This window comes from Heterocephalus glaber, unplaced genomic scaffold (genome assembly GCF_053883595.1).
Source record: "Heterocephalus glaber isolate CG9 unplaced genomic scaffold, H.glaber_assembly_v1.0 deba00000943, whole genome shotgun sequence".
Taxonomy (NCBI): Eukaryota; Metazoa; Chordata; class Mammalia; order Rodentia; family Bathyergidae; genus Heterocephalus; species Heterocephalus glaber.
The window spans coordinates 10,131,583-10,138,530 of record NW_028258175.1 but is presented as its reverse complement, the minus strand read 5'-3'; the positions used below and the strand labels follow the sequence as shown (position 1 = coordinate 10,138,530).

The 6,948-nt window shown below is 41.8% G+C and overlaps 1 long non-coding RNA gene across 1 annotated transcript in view; it reads right to left on the bottom strand.

The window, feature by feature from the left end:
• Positions 1-1,455: 1,455 nt before the first annotated feature.
• Positions 1,456-6,948, bottom strand: part of LOC147828662 (uncharacterized) — a 174,947-nt gene continuing 169,454 nt past the window's right edge. The window contains exon 3 of the long non-coding RNA XR_015450478.1: positions 1,456-1,888. This is a non-coding gene — a long non-coding RNA (uncharacterized LOC147828662). The remainder of the gene's footprint in view (positions 1,889-6,948) is intronic.

The window sequence follows — 6,948 nt, the reverse complement described above, 5'->3', positions numbered from 1 at the left end:
GTTGGTGAAATGGACTTACATAATGTTGGCTGGAAATAATCCCCAATTGACCATTAAAGTCTTTATGAGCAAGTAATTTCTTCACATTTAAGGCATCTCATGCAGGAAATATCCTGCCACCTCTGAGCTCTAATGCTCTTTGTTTTTCTGAGACAACCACAGGTACCTGGTTTCAAAGGTCTCTCTATAGAACTCAGTGGATTCTTAAGCATACATGGCCGTTGGAGTTTGATGAGAATGAGTACATGCTAGCCCTCTATTTCCCATCCAAGTTCTGAGTCATTTGAGACAGCAGATTTGGTTTCAGTCAATCAAAGCATCAATTTTATCACTGATCTTGCTACAGAACATGGCATTAGTACGTGTGGGGGACGTGTTACATTAAGTAATCCCCTCAGTGTGGAAGTAAACACGGAAGCGATAAAATTAGCGTTCCAATCTAACCATGGATTGAGATACCTCCTTAAAACACCCGAATAATAACAGATTGTCTGCATTTTCTACATTTTACTCTTTGTATTTGAATATGCATCTTTAAGACAGCTTCATATCAACGCAGTGCTATAGAAATCCCGATTGTTTTAAAGAACTGCAGAAAATTCCACTGGTTGGATGGACTGCAGTTAGTTGGAGCAGCCCCTATTGGTGGCCATGTAGGTTGTTTCTCATTTGTTGGTGTTATACGTAATGTTACAGGCTATCTTTGTGCACACATTCAAGTACGTCTTGATCTTCCATCTGTCCAGCAGATTAACCAGAGCTTCAAGGACCAAGGCTTAATTAATAATTATGTAGGCTCCCAAGGAGACTAGATAATGAATGTTACTATCATCAGAATATCTTTACGTCTTTCTTTGGGAATCATATTTCAGTAGTCAGGACAGACTGGAAGTGGGAGCCATAAGAGCTGTATAGTATGAGGGTGTTTTGCTCTATTAAATGCTTACTGAATCCCTGAATGCATGGGCAATTGCAAACCATTCCACACTCTAAGTAAGAATGTAAAGGAATCTTTACACAAAGACATATGTGAAGGCATATAGATACAACATTGTTTGTAATGGGAAAATATGAAATATGATCTATTTGTCCATTACTAGAAAACGAATGAAAAATTATGGCACATGTAAGTAAACCCTGTAACAATGCAGGTATTAAAAGGATGAAACAGATCTCTGCATACTGAAATGAAACAATATTTAGGATATATTATGAATTCCATACATAGTATGCTTCCATTAAGATATATATGAATCTATATCTGTGTTTATTTCTATATCTATATTTGTATCTATACATAAACACATATATATGTACCTATACTTACCAAATCCCATGTTGATGGCTACTATGCTTCCTTTTATTAAACATTTCTGGCATGATTTATTGGAATCTAGAACCTTTTATTGTCTTTATGGAAAAGAACTAGGTAGGGAGTCAAAAACAAGAGAAGAATCACTCCTCATTTGAAATCCTTTCATTCCATTTAATTAAAAAACCCATTTGCATGCATTACTTAAGACAAATTTTAAATAATAAGTCATTTGACTAAAGCACATGTTTTTAAGATTAAAAAAAGCCATCCACACAGACATGCAGTACCTAGGGGTGGAGGTTAAAGTTAATTAACCAGGCAGAACCTGGTTTTATGAAACTGCAACTGTAGGGTTTAAAGTTTTAATCTTCTTTTCTAAGCTGCCAGATACAAAGAGAGTCCCTAACTGGTTCAGTCCAAGTTCAGTTATTTTGAGCTGAATCCAAATGGAAGGGAGGCAGGTCCAAGAGCGGGGTCAGGAACGAGCTTCTGATCCCTTTGGCACATTAATTCAGCAGTGAGGCATTTTTCTGATGACATACACCGATGCTCGCTGAGACAGCTTGAAATAACCTGGAGGGTGTGAAAGGAGGGAAAGAAAGCAGCATTCCTTAAACACTCTAGGGTTTAGGAACTTTACAAATGCACTTTCCTTAATTCTTAAATACCTCTCTTTTACATAAGAGGAAACTGAGCCTCAGAGGAGAATCGTGCCTATCATGACCTGTTTGTTGCACCATGACCTGTAGGTTGAGGCTTGTCCACTGTGGAAGGAGAGGTCAACTCACAGGCAGTACAGTTAGTCATGAGATAAATGAGATTCATTTTCCTCGTACATCGTTTATTCCCACCGAAAAGTTAAAAAAATTAGCTCATATGACAGTAAATACAGATACTATATGAACTCAACTTAAAAGACCATGTGGGTTAAGATAAAATGTGAGAAGTCAGAGAAATTTCTTTTTTCAAAATCTTTCTCTCATGGCCTCCAAGTCTTTGTTCTTTGTGGTCAGCAAATGTCAGGGGTACTGCAGGGTATGACCTTCTGAAAACCAGTGGAATAGGTCTGCCTACATGCCCATCTCTTAAATGTTTCCGTGGATTTTAAGTCTACCTTGAGATAGGACTAAGGGGATTGGAAGTATGAGATATGGAGGTCAAGGGGTTAGGAGGGGGTGAAGAGGTGCTTTCCATGTGCAAACATGCAAAGTGCATATCAAGTAGAGCTTCTATAAAGGCATGTATTTTATCCAAGCCATAGGGGGGTCTTTTTAGAATTAGGTATTTCTTGGAAGAATGGTGGTGAAGACAGAGATGCAAATTACATACTGGAATTGTACCTCTGCTCCTCTGGGCTGTATCCACAGTAGACATTACCAATCATAGCACACTTTCTCCACTGAATGTGGACTGAGCCTCATAGCATGTGTGATGACCCCTATCCGCTGTCCAAAATCAAATGTGCTGGCTAAAAGCATATTCAGGAGCCAGGCTTAAATCTTGGCTTTGACACTTAGTAGTTTTGTGGCCATGGGTGAATCACTGACTTCTAAGGAACCTAATTTTCTTCCTGTATAAAATAAGAATTAAAATAGTATCTACCACATAGAGTTGTTGTAATGATTAAAGGGTTCATTGATGTTGTAATGATTAAGTGGCTAACCATACGAAATAGCCATCTTAGGGCCCCATCTTAGGGCCCTCTCAGGGCCATCCCTGGTACATAGCAAGTGCTCTCTACATGTTTATGTTGTTGATATAAATTAGTAAGTTAGTTCCATGTAACAGATAATGAGGTTCAGAGAAGTTAAGTAGCTTTCCCAAGGTCATTTGGGCAGGAAGTGTTGTCAATTGGGATGTAAATTCAGGTCTGTGGGCCTCACTGTTATACCAGGTAACTTGTGTGATAACCTGCACTGTGAATTCCCTCCTATTGTGGTCAGTGCTTTTTGCATTTTCTTTGGTATTTATGTGTCAGGAACAAGGGGCCCTGACAGAAAAGCAGAATGTGGGATTCAATGAGGGGCTGTACTGTAAAAGGGAAGTAGAGAGAAGACTGGGGCTTTGAAGTTTGACCTTTTTAAAAAAAATTAATTTTATTGGTACATTTAAGGTATGCTGGATAAAGAAAATGTGGTTTTTTAATAAAATGGAGTATTAGCCAGAAAGAACGAGAAACTAGAGACATTTCTAGCTAAATGGATGCACATTGAGGCCATCCTCTTAAGTGAAATAAATAAGAGTTTGACCTTTGATGCAAGACTGGGATCACTTCCAACTCTAGGAGTGTGATAGGAAGCAGTTGCGACAGTCTTGAGCTGTCTTTAGGGAGTGTTTTTGGAAGGAACACCTGGGAATCCAATTCCTTCATGTCCCAGCCCTGTGGATCCAAGTCGATGGATAATAGGTGAATCACTTAACCTCTAGGCAACTGAGGCTTCCAAAGTAAACTATTTTCCTTCCCACCACTGTTGGCAAGTGCCTCTGCGTCTCTGTAATAGGTTACAAAACTGGCCATCATATGCCTCTTATCAAGAAGCAAAGGCTATTAGCCAGGGGTGGTGGCATATACCTGTAATCCCAGCACCCTGGGTGGCTGAGGCAGGCGGATTACAAATTCAAGTCCACCTTGTGCAACCTAGTGACATAGTGAGTCTCTGTACAAAATGTAAAAAGAGTAACCGGGGATGTAGCTCAGTGCAAAGGCCCTGGGTTCAATTTTCAGTCCAGAAAATAGAAATATAAGGAGGAGGAAGAAGATAATGAGGAGGAAGACGACAAGGAGGAGATTTGTCTCTCTTTTCAATAAGATACACCCAGTGTGGATTAACCAACAGAAAGTGGTGAAAGTGCCAGTGGTAGTTGTAAGCGTATGCCTCAAATGTCTTTGAAGCTTTCTCTCTGGATGTTTTCCGGAACCCTGCACCATTCCTGCACCATCATGTCAACAAGCCTAGGCCAGCCCAGTGGGTGATGGGAGTTGTGTAAGATACACATTGCCTCTGCTACCAGCTGCAGTGAAACCATCTGCAGGTAGTCCCAACCAAGCATCAGATCATCATAAACACAGGCCTGATTCTCATTAGAGATCAGCTAAGCCAACCAGAGCCACAAGAACCTTCCAGTTGATCCCAGTCCAAATTGATGACTCACAAAATGGTGAGTGAAATCAATGATTACTATTTTGAACCATCCACACTATTCTGAGGTTATTTGTTACACAGCAGCATAGAACTGATACACTGATTGTAAGAGTGGACGGTAAAGTCTACCCAGACAAACCAGCCAGGAGAATCCAAGGTTTAGTTTAAAAAGTTTTGATTTTTGAGTCCTGATATGTGGTCTAGATCTTTTTGAATAAGGGTCACTTTTATTTTAGATGCATGTTGTCTCTGCTCATGATTTTTCAAACACGGAAGCCTTTAGGTCCAAAGAAAACTCAGACTTAACCTTCTTCCAGCATGGCAAGAAAAGGAGAGAGGGTGGTTTGGCTCAGTACTTTTCATCTACAATTAGCTGCCCACAAGAGGTGACAGTTGGGGCAAGGAGCTGGAGCTCTGGAACCTCTCTTACCAATAATGCTGTATGTATGTGTGTGTGTGTGTGTGTGTGTGTGTGTGTATGTCCACTTAAAAATACATTTTTGGTGTACCCACTATGTTCCTTTCAAATTCTTTAGAAACTTTGACTTCCAGGCCATTCAATGATGAGCATGTTTGTTCACTGCCTCTAAGAGTCATCTGCTTTAGAAAAGTTACACGCAATTATTTTCTGTGTCCTTTGCAGAAGGTGGAAGCATTTTCCTGGAAAGGTAATTTTGGCAGTAGTTAAGGCAGAGCTATCTGTGTGTCTGCCAGGAGGCTGGGCTGGCTGGAGGAGGGGATGGGACTGGCTTCCTTGAGGTCCGGGAGGCTGGAGGACACAGGGCAGAGGTTTTGAGGGTTTTAAGCTTCCAGGGTTGCCCCCTGAGCCTCCTCCTCGAGTCTGCTTTCATGGATCTCATGACCCTAGCTCCTGGCCGATCCCAGCTGATTCCTGGCTGTAGCTTTCCTTTCCTCCTTTTGCAAACCCGGTGTTCTTACTAGCAGGGTCTGCAGCCAGAATGCAGCAGGCTTCCCTGACGGCAGGGAATTTGACTGCTTCATTTTTCCTTCTGTTCTTGCAGCTCCCTTGACTTCTTTCCAAGGCCTGGTGCTCAGCTGTCTGGCCAGAGAAGGAAACATCTGTTCTCCTACCCATTCCCTTCTCTTCTCTCATCCATAGGTATGGACGGCCCATTTCACTCCTGTTATTTAGTAGTGGATGTTTGGCTAGGATTCACGAAACAGTGCTCAGAAGATCAGTTGAGTGACGCTGATCTCTGTAGGTCTCTGTTTCCTCAGCAGTAAAAAAGAGTTGGTGCCAGTTTCCCTCAGACCAGCCATCCTGTCCACTTAGCACAACCCTATGATCATGGGGTATCACTCAGGTGAGAAATTGGGGCACAACTTGCCTAAACTAACCCTAATGATAGAGCTGGCCTTCACCAGACTGCTTGGATTTAGAATCCATTCTCTGAACTGCCCTGCCATACTGTCTCTCTTCTTACAGTGCCAAATGCATTCAGTAGGTGTGCCACAAATAGCAGTGCTAGCTATTATCATTATTATTCTCCATGGGGGAAGGCTGGGAAGCAGATGTTAAGAATCAAACAGAACCTGAGAGCTAATTTATTTCTGGGGTCCAAAAACATTCCCTATAAAGGGCTAGATAAATAATTTCATCTTTGTGGGCTCTGTGGTCTCTGGCCACATGCAACTGCTCAAGTCTGCCACTGCAGCACAAAAGCAGCCACAGGCAAGGTGTAAACTAACAGGCACGGCTGAGTTCCAGTACAACTTTAGTGACTGAGACAGGTGGTCAGTGATAATTTGTCAACTGTACTAGCCAGCTTTCTGCCACTATAACAACAACAAAAAACCTGACAAAAGTTAGTAATGAAGTAAAGAGAAGTTTATTTTGGCTCATGGTTCTGGAGGTTCAAGTTCATGACTGGGCAATTCCATTGGTGTGGACCTCTGGTGAAGGTTCAGCACATCATGGCAGGGGCATGTGCTAGAAGAAGCAGTCATGTCTTGAACCAGGCAAGGGAGAGAAAAAGAGAAAGAGAAGGAAGGGAGGAAGGAGAGAAGGAGAGACAGGGAGGTAGGGAGGAAGGGAAGGGGTGGGTAGGCATTTCACCATTCTGAGAGCATAGGCCCAATGAGCTGAGGATCTCCTACAAGGCCCCTCCTCTTAAAGATCCACAGCACTTCCAAATAGGACTACCTTGGGGAAGGAGATTTTACATGGGGACTTTTGGGGGACACTCATCCAAACCATAGCACTGGCCCTTGATCTAGTTCAACAGTCTCATTTCACAGATATGAAAACTGAAATTCAAAGAGAAGTGATTTCCTTCTAATCCTACTGTGAGTCACTAGCAAAGCTTGGACTAGATCCAAGGCATGGTGGACTCATTATAAAAATGTCCTAAATTCTTCACTCCTTATGTCCAGTTATCTTACAATGTGTCTTTCCAGTGGTGTCCACCAAGGGGTAGAGTCTATTTTTTCTAGTTCTTGTAAATGGGCTCACCTTGTGAATGACTTTGT